Raw genomic sequence first — 16944 nt, 5'->3', positions numbered from 1 at the left:
GATTTATCGGCGATTTGGCGACCCGCCACTACGATCATTGCGTCACCTCTCTATTACAAACTTCATTTTACCTACGATCAAACTGGGAACTAGGCATTTCACTATACAACATTAAAAAATCTTGACAAGCAGCGACATCTTTAGGTGTGAGTGTTAAGTTGGTTTTAATTTCGACACGTGTATTCATGTAGGAAAGAAATTGGTTTTAAGGTAAATCTCGCATCTCCAGGATTTTTTTAGCATTCGGTGTGTAGAAATTGCAAAAGACTGAACGGAGATAGTGTAGACTTAGACATACCTGATAGCCCACCCCATGGGCAACGTTTTATTCTTTTATTGCTTAAATATAAATAACGTCATACTTCTTCACTGGTTTTAATTACGAACATTAAAACAAAAATGTATAACTTTCTCGCTAAGCAGTAACAACTGACAGACTAAGTCCATAGTATGGTCAAAAAAATTGTGTACACCACTTAAGTTTTCTTTTGTTATAAATAAATAAAAAAGTCAAGGCGTCTATCAACATTCAACTAATTGTCATTAAAAAGTTAGGTACTAAGAAATCTTCTGGGCGAGCTCACTCCATCGTAGGCCACGTCTTTGCCTTTGGCTAGTCTGTGGCCAAGAGTAAGCCCACTTATAAAAAAAAAAAATCTCAAGTCTTGGGGCTCCAAGCATCAATTATTTTTGCAGGTCTACAAAGCTGATTGCAGCAATTCCCGTCAACTTTGTACAAAAATTAAGGGAAAAGTTAAATTTGTTTTTATTAATTCCTATTTTGTTACCAAGATTTTGTTGATGAATTGAGATTTTATTAAGTTTTATTTCGTCATTAAGGTTCTCCAGTATCTATATTTTCTTAATTATAACAATTATTCTGTATATATCTTACGAAAGTCGAATTATATTACTAAATGTTGGTAACAAAATAGGATCAATTAAAATTTGCTGACGTGGCATTGTACAAAGTTGACGGGAATTGCTGATTGGTCAATTTGGTTGACGACTCCTATACTAAACCATGCGCGGATCCAGGGGGAAGGTTATCTACACATTGACACGATGTGACCCCCCCCCCCTCCCCCCTCCTTCTGAGTACGAAGCTGGGTCCGCCCTTGGACCACACACACATATATAATTTCATCTAGACGACGCCTCCAGAGTCTCCAGATTGTGACGTTCAAGGCTAATGACATTAAATTTCTGCACGTGTAAGAAAAAGTACATAAATAACTCCACACTTCGCGTCTTCGCGAGTATGTTAATTGAAGGCGATTTAGATTAATCACATCCCATTCCAACAGACAGTTATGTCTACTATATTTTTAAATTTATCTCTTCGTGTGTCTATCCTACTTACGTAGGTAATTATCTATTACTAGTTTTTGCCCGCGGTTTCGCTCGCGGGTAATTCGAAAATTGCGGAATGTTCCATACAAATTTCAACCCCCCCCCCCATTTTAGGGAAGTGTGGGGGGGATAGAAAGAGACCAAAGTAGCCTATGTCACTCTCCGTTCCATCACTATTCAACTATCTCCACTTAAAAAATCACGTCAATTCGTCGCCCCGTTTTGCCGTGAAAGACGGACAAAGACACACACACACACTTTACCATATTAGTGTGGATACCTTACACATTTATATTTATGTATATGCAAACTAACCTTGAAGTGAGTGCAACCAAAGGACTTCAGCCTACCCATGAGCCTCATCAGCAGATACATGAATATGGTCGAGAAGCTCCTGAATAGTCGAAGGATTAAGGGACCGTAGGAGGTATATGCACAAAAAATCCCAATAGGTCAAAGTGTGTCCGAAGGCCCCCCACAGATATAAAATAAGATAACCTTGAAGTGTGTCTATAGCGTAATGAGTTTCGATTTTTAAATCACACACCACACGATACACTCGTTTCGAACTTCATATTTTCCGCACTTGTATCGTAATGTTACTATTATTTTAACTGCCAGTTCACCGTATCTGAGCAATTCCCGAAAAGTTTGTACATTTGGAGCACGTCTCCGATTTTGATAAAAATTGGTATAGATGCTGATAGAGTCCATGATGCCACTAGGTTTCCCAAAATGTCCTAAGCAGTTTGTATAAAACCTTCCGTTTTTGTTACCAGATTTCTATACATTTTCGGTAACAAAAAAGGAAAATTTCATACAAACAGCCTAGGGCATTTTGGGAAACCTAGTGGATCTTGCTCAGCATCATGGACTCTATCAGCCTACCAATTGTTATCAAAATCGGAGACGTTTGCATTAAAACGTACAAACTATTCGGGAATTGCTGATCTAATTCCGTATACGAATGAAGACAAGACGAAAAAGAATAAAGATTTCAACGGGCAACTATTTGACGACGTAAAAAAACTATGTTGAAAGAACATGGTCGGCGTTTAGGATGTTTATTTCAGCGTTTGTTTAGTTATTAATAATATGTGTTGTATCTATCGCGAGACAGCGTTGGTCTCTGGAATAAGGTTTTTAGCAGTCACCGCCGCCCATCATCATCATCCTCCTTGCGTTATCCCAACATTTTTGCCACGGCTCATGGGAGCCTGGGGTCCGATTTGACAACTAATCCCAAGATTTGGCGTAGGCACTGGTTTTCACGAAAGCGACTGCCATCTGACCTTCCAACCCGAAGGGTAAAACTAGGCCTTATTGGAATTAGTCCGGTTTCTTCACGATGTTTTCCTTCACCGAAAAGCGACTGGCAAATATCAAATGACAATTCGCACATAAGTTCAGAAATTTAAATAAAAAAAATAAAAATAAAAATTTCTACGAGCCGGGTTCGGACCCGCGACCTCCGGATCGAAAGCCGCACGCTCTTACCGCTAGGCCATCAGTGCTTATCAGTCATCGCCTCCCATGGACATAAGCAACATCAGGGGAGCCAATGCGTTGCCGACCTTTGAGAACCCTAAATACCTGCTTCTTGAAGTCATAGCGCATGGTTCTATGGTCTATATCACAATAGTGACAATTGTCGCCCGACAGTACCACTTCGCCGTTCATTGCCTGTTCAACAAGGAAATATTGAACTAATCGGCCCAGAAATAGGCACAGTATTGTCAGTGTCAAGTGTCAATATCACTGGTGAAATAGCCCATTGAAGGTAGCTTATTCCACAACTTGCCACGCGTTGCAACTCAGTCGCGTAGCATTTTTTTAAATTATAAATTACCTTACTCTTGACCACACACAGACTAGCCAGAGGAAACGACGAGGACTATGGAGTGAGCTCGTCCAGAAGATGCCTGTTCACCATTGATTTTGTATAGTATATGTAGCGATGAGGCAAGTGAGCAACGAGTGCCAAGCGAGCTCGTCGAGTGGTATTTTCGAGCGAGTTCCTTCCGCACTCGCGGCTCGCTTCGCTCGCAACTCGCCAAATGCGATGGTACCCGCTCTCATCCCAGCCACGACATTGGTCTAAGCGCACTGCGGCAGCCATACGTGAGAATGAAAAGTCCCATCGCTCTGTCTCGCTCCAGCCGCTCACCGCTGTCGCGCTTAGACGAATGTCGTGGTTGTGGCTGAGCCGTTATGCTCCGCGTTCTGACTGGCCGAGGGTCTAATATTGTTTGAAATACGTGAAGTTCGTGAATTTACTCGTATTAGGAAATTGATTGAAATTGTTTGAAGGCATTTGAAGTTTCTTGAAAGAAGGGCCTAGATTCTCCTGTTGTCGATAGCGGTGACCAGATGTCAATGCTCAAGGCACACCTCGGACAATGTGGATCAAGGAGGAACGTTCCTGCATGATGCTTCCTACGCACACAGTCTAGGCACACCTTGGACATTGGCGATTAAATATATGAAAGACGCGTGTTCCTAGCACACATTCTAAGCTCGTGTAGGTGAACGCGTACCATGCGTGTATAAGTATGCGACTTTTCGCGTTATTGACAGGCGGTAACTATGAGGTATCCAAGAGCGGGTGGGCGGTACTTTCAGCGAGCGGGAGTGGCCACTGGCCATATTGTACTGTACCGAAGGTCTCTTATACTGGTAAGTCGACTTATATTCGCCAAGCGTCGACAATATAGAGCGTCTGCCCTGTGAATGGGCGAAGGAATTTCCCTCCATTGACCCGCGGCCAGAATAAACGACACATAACACGTTAAGGCGGAGCGGATTGAGAAAATAGATTAGAATAGAATTTTACAACACGTGCTTAGGGTTGTAAATAGAAAAAAAAACAAATGTTTTTTTTCAGAATTGTGAAAAAAACATAAAAAAAAACCGAGCACCATTGTTTTTTTTTAAATATGTTTTTTTTTTTCAGATGAACAAATAATACGACAATAACGGTTTTTCGTGAGTTGTAACGTATTTCAATAAGAATAACGTACATTTTAATTCAATTAACATTCAGTATACAAACGTTTATTGGGGAATCCCCGATGCTGCGTGCAGAGGCGGTGGTGTTGCCAACAGTAAATAGTGATAACTTCCAACTACAAATTTCGTAAAACTTACTTTTATAAGACCAGAAATTAAAGTTATTTGATTAAATTCGTTTAATAGTTAACATTAAGTCTAAAAAACCGTATAAAAGTATTAACTACTTTGCAAATTTTGAGATTTCGTACTTTGGAAAGAAACATACTCCAGAAAAAAAACTGTTTTTTTTTCATGTTTTCTTTTCAAGCCAGAAAAAAAACCGTTTCTTTGCAACCCTATGTACCGAACTTCTACACCCACATACTTATTTACTTACTTACTTGACTAAACATTCTTACAACTAACCATCCTTTAAAAATACCCCGTAGATTTGGCCTTGTGAACGTCTAATGGTAGTAGAAGGACCCCTCGATATGAACCATAACAACCCAAACTCTTTAATGCGAAGTAGATACGACTATTGGACTCATATGATTAATTATAACTTAACCCACTAATTAAAACTCATCATAATTTTGTGAAAATTACGTTAACTTGGACGAATAGGCAAAAGACGTGGAGATTATGTTAACGCTAAATAATGCCTGTGAAAGATGTGCGAGCAAAGTAACATACGAACTTGAACAGGAAAAAACCTATAGGCGCCAGACATTTTATTCATAATTTTGGTTTATAAATGGTAAATAATATAAAAAATATTTTAGTAATCATCCACTACGCCCTATTAGTAGTTTCAATTGGGCTCGAAGCTTGCGTTGTGGTTTGAAACTCCTCATCTCAACCAAACTGCTCTGTTGAGAATCCTATGCCAAACCAGAAGGGCTAACTATCTATGAACTAACCCCCCTTTTTATTTTATTTTGTTTCTTTTCCCTAGCTAATCCCCCTTTTCCCCAATACTGCTAATAGACCATAACTTCTCGACCCTTTCACTGTTTCAACGATACATCGAGTAAGAAGCTTCCAATTGAAAACCCAAGAAAAGTAAGCTTAATCACTCCTCGGAGCTTTCGGCTTTCCATCAGTGGACGGCGCCCGCATGCCACTGGTCCCTAAACAAACCCCAGCTAACACTCAATGATCGCTGTCACATGAAGAATCAGAAATTGCTACCACAATTACAAATTACACTTAGATGAATTAACCAGTAATAACTCAAAGCTTTTTCACACTTCGATAATAAATATGATATTGAAGTTTCATTATACCAAGAATAAACACACGATATTATTTATAAAATACCTTCTAACACCCAGTAATTTTGTTCACAATGATTTTTGATCTTGAATTTAATTTACTTTTACATAATTTATTTTTAGTTATTAGATAAGATAGGTTTTTATATTACAGAACTTTATTTATTTCCCTACCTATCGATGTGTGTGATTCTACCCTACTAGACAGAAAGTTCCCTAATCTAAAACGATAAAAACTCTGTTCGTACTCACCATGGAACCAGAGTTTTAGGATATACGCGGTGTATACCTAAACTGACTACGCTAGAGTTCAGCAGACTAGACTGAAGAAAGCAAACCCTATAAGTCTGTGTATTTATCCCCCCGATGCAGGCGTCCGTGGACAGGGAGGCAATCGGGTAGGATAGTTCCCTATTGTGTATATGATATATACTTATGACAATAAATATACAAGGTCTTCAAATACTGCCGCTTTGAACAAGCATGGATTACTCCAAATGACACATATAATGTCCTCGCTCTAGGCTAACAGCTGGGCATTGAAGAACCAGGGAGGGAGAGATATTTTCATTTTTCTATGTTGGTAAAGAGAAAAATGCCAATTTAACCCTCTGTATTGGTAAAACTACGGACCTCCTTGCATCAATAGTTTAACAGCCGCTAGGTTAATCGATGCAAGGCTAAACAAACTGTCTGTCTGGGCAGCGATCTGGCTTTATAATTAAATATTCTTCACTTAATTTGAACTGATTAGGTATTATTTGCTTTAACCATTAAATTTGATTATCACAATAACAATGAAACTTCTGACAAGAAGAACCGAATCGTCAGCGGTTCACTTCACTCACATAAACTCCAACTCAATAGCACAAGACAATAAACCTGCACCACCGAATCAGAATCTACCATCCAAAATTAAGCTCTGAAAAGAACATATGTTCCCCACAAAACCAAACGATAGACGGCATGAATAAAGTAAACACTCACTAACTTTCAATACTTCTAGTAAAACATAACTTAAACTTAGCAGAAATCACTACCCATTAGTACCAGAGCTAAACAACTCTAAGCACTTATCCCAAATGCTGACTTTACGAGAATAAAACATAGATTTTATTCACAATAAAATCAAACACTTAGAAATTTGGGCAGAGGTTCCTCACTATTTAAAACAATTTACACTTTAGGCCAGAGTCGACTGTCGGTCCCTGATGCTCGAAAAATAATGAATCAAATAACGCTCCCGGAGCTATTTAAAGGCACGGATCTGGACACTTTTCTAGACATTTCTTCTAGGAAATTTTGTCCAGACATTTTATTTGGACATTTCTTCCTGGTAATGGACTCGCCTTGAAGACGCACCTGCAGGCGCTTTTGTTTGATGTATCGGCTCCAAAGAGAAAGATCATAAGTGCTTTGTTTACACCCATACGCTCTACGAATCAAAGTCCACGTTTTCTCAGCAAAAGATGCTTCCTATCACAGGTGTTTCCACACCTGACTTAGAGAGAGACAGATATATCATTGTTTATACCTAATTAAACTACTTATTGCATTGCGCAATAGTTGAAATACTTGAAATACACCGTGTTCCATTCAACACTAAAAATATGAAAACCGCCTATTCAGAATCGAGAGCAGAATCGACTGAACCATATCCCGATGGAAGTAATATTTCCATTCAAATCAACATGATTAATCATCTTTTTACAAGTCTATTCCACCGTACCTGCAACACAACAATGTACACATCGCACCGCCAGAGGTTGTTTGTCATTCCAATCTTAATGTTTATCATAAGTTACTACAAACTAAACTCGCATCTAATCACAACCTTTGTCACTCTTAACATTGGCTCAAACCCGCCTACTACAACTGCGAAATCCACCGTGACAAAACCTCAAAGTGCTTTACAATGACATCTCAGCTGTCTATTGGTAATCCCCATGTCGCCGCAGTAACGCACACAAACAAACAGTTTTATAGTTCATGATGGCAATCAGCAACTACTTTATTAAATGTAGTGTGAGGTTTTGAGTAATGGCAAAAACACGTTGTATAAGATGTTTTGTTGAACAAGCGCCATCTAACGGAGTTGTTTTACAATCGCTCGCCCGCTCAATAACTTCGTTCGCTATTCACCACCCGTGTACGTCTCTCAGTAGTTCTTAATGTTTAGTATTTGCTGAAAGATGGCGCTAATTTCAATAGACGATAATACGCTGATTATAAAGCTTAATTATTTTTGTGTAATCATTTAATTCATTCGAATTCTGACATACTTTTATATGAATAAATAGATACAAAGTTACATTTAATCCTCAATTTAAACCATTTGTTACTTGTAATGTTTCCTATTTATAGCTAGATGAAGTTGTTCAGTTACAGTTTCACCCCGATTCAGTTAATTTAATGGATCACAAGTGTTAGCCATGAAATAAACTTAATCTATTCTATACATCAGCTTATTGTACTCAAAGAACCAATACCATGAATGTAATTGAAAAATAAAAATATATACCTATCTCTAGTTTGGTCGAAAATGTCCCTCCCTTTCTAAACATGTAGTGTGTTTTCCAATACTATGCGACTGCCAATGGCTCAGTTTTAAAATCAGTCTATCAGAATCTCGACAATGAACCCTGAGAACCATGATCCCAGCCACTTCTCTCTGCCAGAGATAACAGGTTGTGAATCTGTTAGGTCCTATTAACCCGTTTTTGCTAGCTCATCCCCTGGTCGCGGCGAATTTTCCTTCCATCCACACTGTTGGACCAGAATTATTACCCTCCTGCTAGTAATTTCAATGAGAATCACAAAAACTTCCCATGCAGATACGAAGAAACCTTTTGATCCTTCCTTGTAAGACCAAAGCCTTCAATTTCCATTGTCGAAACTCAAACCAACTTCTCTACTTAACCACTCCCAGCCACATGTTTTGGCGCATGTCTCATACTTGAATAAGATAAATCGACTTAAGGCTTGTTCGAGTGTGTTTTTTTTTTATATATAAACAAACCTTAAATGACAAGCACGTACCTCAATATGGTACAATATCACTTTTGCCGAAGCTATAGAATTATTGGAACAAATGACAAAACTATTTGATGATACTAAACTTCACATCTTTGAACTCATAACAGATAAACAATTAGTAATAAGAGCCTCGTTCTCACCAGACGATTATGGCTCTTAAATATGTCAGATGTCAAATGCATCCCATTCAAGATGAGGTGTGTGGATTTCGTTCGAGTTGTCATACCTTGTGAAGTAGTAACCACAAAATACTACCCTTTGAAATGGGTCGAATCCATTGGATTTTAACCTAACCAATAAGAATTTTATGGCTAATGTGTTCCCAGAATTCCCCCCATTGTATTTTTCCCTGCAAGTTCCGACCAACCTAGTTTTGACCACTTTCCAGCCCTGTCTGTCTCTATCAATCCACTCATACCATAAAAATAAATTGGAGACATCCTTCTTATCTAACATCCATCAAATCTAGCCATTCACAAACACTCATACACCTGTAAGCATTCATCGTCTCTAACTTGTACACATACACACAATCAATCCTCCTCATTCACGCTTTCACACGACTTCTAAAGACAGCCAGAACTTTTAAAAGTAATCAAAATAAATAATAAGATGGAAATAAATTACTACATAATATATTTTTTTTTTTAAGTTTACCTATCCCATCCTACCCCATTCTACCCTGTCATAAAATAAGAAGAATCTAACTTTATGTGGTCTTCTATTAATTTTTTTTTTTTTTTTTTTTAATTACTAAACGCAAGTTATCCAATTACAAATTTCGAATTTCCCGCTGCTGATATTTCATTAAAACGTTGAAGTACTTTGTGCAATGTGGGACGAAAATCAAATATTGCCAACAATTATTAAGTCAAACCGCGACGGTCCGCCAGAGGAATCAAAATACTCCAGCCCGCAAATCTCTCACGGCCCGAGCTACACACATAATATATACAGACACATAAACATATAAAAATAAATGTAAAAGATAGAAGTAAAATATGTCACCAAAAACTCTGTTAATCCCCAGGCAGGACGATTCCTCCACATCTTCCCCTATGCCCGTGCGCAACTGTACCTAAGTACTATGGAAACATGATGAAAACTACACAATTACTTTAATTTGCAGGAAAGGTAATAAAAAAAAACTGTAAAAAATGTAATCATTATCTTGCCAAGGTGAAAGTATAGTCCCAAAGAAAAAGTATGAAATATATGAAGGTCCAATTTGGTTAACTACAAAAACACTAATTGCAAAATATCAAATAAATAAAAGTATTCCAATACACAAAGAGAATAACATAGTTCCCTACTTACTAACATCTAGACTGTCGTCTCTATTTCCCTTTTTTTTTTAGGCATACAAATGAATATTTAAACAATAATTTAATTTAATGAAGTTGATGTTTAATATCATCATCATTATGATCTTGATTTTACGTGTTTAACATATTGCCAGAGATAAGCAATAGCAATATGCCTAACTAAATTGTCATTTATTCGTCAACGAATATCACAAGTCAATAATAATATTTAATATACCAAAAGACTGAATTAACATGCATACATACTTAATTCTAATTTTATTTTCCAATAATGTAGGAAAGATTCGAAATACAACATGAAACTATAAACATGACATGAAACTTTTAAGTAAAGATAAGTGGTATGATTCGAAATTTAAGATACGTGAAATATTTGCTATAAATATATTGTGAAGAGGATAGGTTTGGGTCAACATACATACATACATGCACTCACACTCGCACTCCACAAAAGGGGTAGGCTGAGCACACGAAGCCAGCCCAGTCCCAGTATCACTCCCAGCAAACAATGGACCGAATGAAAAAGAAACTAAAAATGGCAGAGATTGGTTATAAAAAACAACAGATTAATTACATATATATATTCATATCCCGTTGGTGGCAAATAGGCAAACGGTCCGCCCGAGGTCGTATGCGCGTTGCCCACCCGTTAGGATCAATATTATTCAATTATTTATTAGCATAGGAAAACAATACTACTACCTAACATAAGTACATAAGTACCTACTTATAAATTTCTTCAGATGATATCCATAGTCCAAGAAATTGTGTAGTCCTTTTCGAAGGTTTGCTGTAGATTTAAATGTTACAACAAGTATGTAAATCCAGTCATTTATCTTGAATAGGTACAGCAAGCAACTAGGAGACCAGCTAACTTATCTTCTTCCCCATTTTTTTTCTTCTTACGTTCTTGAGTAGATAGTTATGATGATGATGATTAGATCCTGTTAGTCTTCATTAGATGCATAGGGCTCTTAGAAAGAATTTCCAGTGCTCCTGGTTCCAGATAAGTAGGTATTTCAAAATTTTCCTAACTATTCTCTTCTCAGTCGATGTCATAACTCAGGAAAACATGAATCTCTTCTTGAAGACATGCTGCAAACTTGAACACAATTAAGATAGCCGCAGAAGATCCAGTCATTTACTCCTGAACACAGCAAGCAACTTCAAACCAATCAATATTTTCTTCATCTCCAAAGTTGACTAGTCCTTATTTATCCAATCAATGGCAAGTTTTTGAGCAATACCTACTTCCAGTTTTCCAAAAATATCTCTCACTTGAATTGTAACTAATGAAATACCACATTAGTAACATTAACTACTCTCTAAAACTTGTTGTGAAAACCACCTTCTTTCAGTTTTTTAACATAATTTACAAAAAAAATCACTATCTATTTTTTTTTTTCAAAACAATAAACAAATCAAAGTCGTAACTATAAAAACAAAGTATTATAGAATAGGATTTCAAAATAAAAATTACAAAAAGTGAAGCAAAAGTAAGATTCGAACACCCACCCTTGCATGAACTGTCCCATACATTAGTCCGCCCCTATACTACCTGAGCTACGAATGAATTATGAAAAGGATCGAATTTAGCAATCAAATAGAACTAACGGACGAAGGTATTAAACTCCCAATTATTATTTTTACGTTACTAATGTTTACTCAAACATTTTGTTTTACTTAATTCACGAACATGAAATAATATGTAATGAATACTCATATCACGATTTAAACTTTTCTAAGATACAAAACACAATCGAAATCTAAAATAATCAATATTGTTGAAATTTGAAGTGATTTCAGCGCACTTTTTCCCTAAAATTGTATGTAATAAGAAAGAATAATATGTAATAAAATATCATATACAATCAGTTTCTAAAAAGCATACCAAATCAATCACTGTTTCGACTAAATACTAGGTAATATTTGTTTGTATTTGTACTCACTTGCTTTGTGCATTTTTCTTGCAGAATTTTAGACACTGAACACCACTTTTGACCATTGCACTTCACTGATGCTAAATAATAATTATTTTAAATACTTCCTTCTAACACACAATCTGCATTTTTATTTAGAACAATCGTCAAACACAAGTTTTGGTTGTAAACGGGTCGTCACTTTACACTTTTTACACACACTTTTGCCTCTCGCGACAGGGAAATAACGCTACCAACCATTTGTACAGATAAAATAAACACATATTCACTGAATTTGAACTAAATTACATTACTTTCTTTCACAAAACCGTAATTTATCCAAACTAACCTCAAATTAGCCGGCTTTTGTTTGTTTTGAAAACGTCAAACTACACGAACTTATCGACATTTTTCGTGACTACTAACGACATCTATATCTTACGATAAAAAATAAAGTCGAAGAAAAGAATCATTGTTGCGCGCCATCTATGTCAGACATCCGTAGTTAAAAAGTAGTTTCGTTTGCGGAAGTTAAAGTTTTCAATCGAAAAAGGTGAAATAGGCAAATACTTCTCGAAATTAGGTACTTCTCGTTATGGTATGTCGATTTTAATAAGATTATGACAAAATATGATTTCTAATTTCTACAATGAATAAATATTTAATTTTTCGCCAGATTAATGGGACACAATTTGACTTATGGCAATATCAGATCGGTACTAACTTCCGTTGATTTCATTGTGTCTTAATATTATTTTCTTGGAACGACATTGCTTTTGTTTTTCTTTAAACTCATCATTAATCGCGTGATCTTCAATTAGAATTACTTAAATAACCGCGTCATTTTAAATCTGCTTAAACAAATGACAAACAAAACAGCGCCCACGCCGATCTTCCGCCATTCATACAGCGTATACGCCATTTTGTCATTTTTGCAAGAAAATGCAAGAGTAGACGAAATAACAAAATGCAAAGAAATCATTGCCCTAGACACGCGTTGCTCTCAAATGATGCTGACGACAAAGTGATTCTGTTTTATCAAACTGAAACTATGAACTGTAATGCAAATTGTGAACTTCGAAATTGAGGTTATGAAATTGACATGTCTATTTATAAACAATGTGAACGATCGCGTTGCAAGAGATGAACGCAATGAAACCTTACTGTGTCTCTCGTCAATAGAAATCTAGTGCTCATACTCACGATCTAATGAACAAACAGCCATACAAAAGATGTCTTAAAGAGGTATGCCTCCACTGACAAAGTGAATTAAGTTGCCTACTCGAAAAGCAACTTTGCAAGGAAGGTAAGATCCCAGACCTACTTGGAACTTATAGTAACAGACTATTATTTGCACTACTTTCCCCTAAGACCGATTATCTATAAAACCTGTTACTTAAACTTACTCTTTATGCTTCTAAAATAATGGATACTAAGTGAACCTACTTTGCTCTGGTTCAATGAATGATATTTACAAGTTTGTTTGTTTTTCAGCAAGTTTGCTACCCACTGAAATGTTCCCTTGGTACTTGATGTGATTATGAAATGAAACTGTCATCCATTACAATATGATAAAGATATTCTTGATGGCGATGAGTGATGACTAACTTTCAAAGTAAGTACCTACTTTTATACTAGTAAACTTATGCCTAGACCTGACCTTAATATATCACAAATCCTTATTTTAACTGTGTATATCTATGTAAGTTTTACTCATGTTTTGTTTGCCGCTCAAGACAGACGGATTTCTTCCTAAGAGTAATATTTTCAGCATTAAATATAGTATTCTAATCCTGTCAGCTAACACTATTCTACTCTAAACTAGTTAAACTAAATCTAGATTACTTATTTATGACCTAATTAAACACCCAGGTATACTTTAGAAGTCAAAGTTACTCAGACAGACTCGGAGAGAAGTTTGGTACATACAGCTTACTTGTACTCTAAGAAATCTAATATTTCCTGTGTATATTCCCATAAATGTATAGTTGAAATAGTGTTGAAAATGGTGCTAAGATATTCCTTTGAGTGGATACCCAAAACCCAAGTCAATATGTCACATTGACTGATCATCAATAGTTCCTCGGAAACTTCATACTAAAAAATTGAAATTCTTAAAAATCTATAACTACCTAGCCTATTCTTTCTATAATCTAATATCCTACTTTGTTTTGCCTTACAGACTACAAGATGAACCCCTTCCACTTCTAGAATGTGAAGAATGCTGCCATATTACTGGCCCATATGATCATCATGACAACTGTCTACCGTTGTCTACCCCGATATAAGGAAAATTACAAACGTGTTGCTAAGCTTAATATTAGGTACCTACATATTTCCTTAGACTAAAACTACTCTTACTTTAGCTTATTCTAGCCGTAGATAAGTACATGTATAGCCTACTGTTAGAGAAATGACATAAAAATTGTATGAAAAAGCCCTAAGTCACACTATGGCTTACTACACATGTGTGTATGTACACATCCTATCTTTCTTGCTTGGGCAAAGGTAGAAATGAAGTATTATTGTGAATACTACTTAATAACTGGAACAGGACAAGTTGAAATTATGGAATATTGTCACTTCCTTATTAAATTTCCAAAATAATATGTCGAATGATTATGGAGATGTTCACCCCCATTCAATTGTTTCCTAACTATGATAAATATGACATTAAGTATTTAAATATGAAATATAATGCCACTAGGACATTACAGCTGTCAATAGGGTAGACTTTCACCCCCATGTCTTTAGACCACTAGACATATCTTGTTCTCCACTGATCTACTTGTAACCATTTCCTACTTAGGCAAATTGTACTAATGTTTTGAAATGCCTCACCCCCCTGCTATTTAAAATAAAGAACTCATGTATGTACATGACTGATTTTTAGGTATATGGCATCCTACAGATATTGCTAACCTATAGTTGTACTATCGTAAATATTCTATGCCTATACCTACTTATATCTATGCCTACTTAGATAAAACCACTCGAATTAAAATGTAAAAGGTTCCTACAACCAACTAATGCACATTTATCTCTATTTTCAGATGACTAGAAGCAGTTAGAAGAATAAAGAATGGTTCCGGAGTTTTACAATGGCCGACTAACTTTTGATGACTGATGCAGATGACTATGCCAGCAAAAGATGGATAACAGATGTACTTCGAATAGCAATATGACTAAAGCACTGTCTTACATGATTAAGACTAGAATATTGAATATGTAATTAAAGTTTAAGTTGTAAAATGATAATGTGGATTTCATATATATGTTTATTTTTAATTAAAGATATGCAAGTGTTTGTTTTTCAGTTAACCCTCAACTGCATGAATTAGATGATATTTGTCAGAGTTTGCACTTCAAGGCATGTCAATATTTTGTGATTGACTATCTGACAAGTATTTAATAAAGAATTTGAGTCCAATAGTCAAAGTCACTCGCACTCCGCTTCACGATCAACAAAATGTGAGTGTCCTCAGCAAAACGTCCCACCCAACGACAACGTGAGACGCCCCACCAAACACACTCACAATTATAACTAAAAAAGCTACTGTTTAGTATTGTAATGTACATGAAATATACCTCATGTAATTAAAAGAAAACCCTATGGTAATACCTCACATCCTGGTCACGGCACCAAAATTGTACCGAACTTCTACACCCACATACTTATTTACTTACTTACTTGACTAAACATTCTTACAACTAACCATCCTTTAAAAATACCCCGTAGATTTGGCCTTGTGAACGTCTAATGGTAGTAGAAGGACCCCTCGATATGAACCATAACAACCCAAACTCTTTAATGCGAAGTAGATACGACTATTGGACTCATATGATTAATTATAACTTAACCCACTAATTAAAACTCATCATAATTTTGTGAAAATTACGTTAACTTGGACGAATAGGCAAAAGACGTGGAGATTATGTTAACGCTAAATAATGCCTGTGAAAGATGTGCGAGCAAAGTAACATACGAACTTGAACAGGAAAAAACCTATAGGCGCCAGACATTTTATTCATAATTTTGGTTTATAAATGGTAAATAATATAAAAAATATTTTAGTAATCATCCACTACGCCCTATTAGTAGTTTCAATTGGGCTCGAAGCTTGCGTTGTGGTTTGAAACTCCTCATCTCAACCAAACTGCTCTGTTGAGAATCCTATGCCAAACCAGAAGGGCTAACTATCTATGAACTAACCCCCCTTTTTATTTTATTTTGTTTCTTTTCCCTAGCTAATCCCCCTTTTCCCCAATACTGCTAATAGACCATAACTTCTCGACCCTTTCACTGTTTCAACGATACATCGAGTAAGAAACTTCCAATTGAAAACCCAAGAAAAGTAAGCTTAATCACTCCTCGGAGCTTTCGGCTTTCCATCAGTGGACGGCGCCCGCATGCCACTGGTCCCTAAACAAACCCCAGCTAACACTCAATGATCGCTGTCACATGAAGAATCAGAAATTGCTACCACAATTACAAATTACACTTAGATGAATTAACCAGTAATAACTCAAAGCTTTTTCACACTTCGATAATAAATATGATATTGAAGTTTCATTATACCAAGAATAAACACACGATATTATTTATAAAATACCTTCTAACACCCAGTAATTTTGTTCACAATGATTTTTGATCTTGAATTTAATTTACTTTTACATAATTTATTTTTAGTTATTAGATAAGATAGGTTTTTATATTACAGAACTTTATTTATTTCCCTACCTATCGATGTGTGTGATTCTACCCTACTAGACAGAAAGTTCCCTAATCTAAAACGATAAAAACTCTGTTCGTACTCACCATGGAACCAGAGTTTTAGGATATACGCGGTGTATACCTAAACTGACTACGCTAGAGTTCAGCAGACTAGACTGAAGAAAGCAAACCCTATAAGTCTGTGTATTTATCCCCCCCGATGCAGGCGTCCGTGGACAGGGAGGCAATCGGGTAGGATAGTTCCCTATTGTGTATATGATATATACTTATGACAATAAATATACAAGGTCTTCAAATACTGCCGCTTT

At 36.3% G+C, this 16944-nt stretch overlaps 1 protein-coding gene and 1 long non-coding RNA gene across 2 annotated transcripts in view; both read left to right on the top strand.

Moving 5' to 3' along the window:
* LOC125232209 (tRNA dimethylallyltransferase) overlaps nt 1–16944 on the top strand; it is a 256267-nt gene that overhangs the window by 106135 nt on the left and 133188 nt on the right. The window lies entirely within an intron of this gene.
* On the top strand, nt 12673–15178 carry LOC125232212. Its single transcript, XR_007177727.1, has 4 exons — nt 12673–13207; nt 13396–13516; nt 14084–14225; nt 14955–15178. It is a non-coding gene; the product is annotated as an uncharacterized LOC125232212 (long non-coding RNA).

The sequence above is a fragment of the Leguminivora glycinivorella genome, chromosome 12 (assembly GCF_023078275.1).
Source record: "Leguminivora glycinivorella isolate SPB_JAAS2020 chromosome 12, LegGlyc_1.1, whole genome shotgun sequence".
NCBI lineage: Eukaryota > Metazoa > Arthropoda > Insecta > Lepidoptera > Tortricidae > Leguminivora > Leguminivora glycinivorella.
The sequence above is the reverse complement of the archived record's forward strand: the minus strand, read 5'-3'. Positions and strand labels throughout refer to the sequence as shown.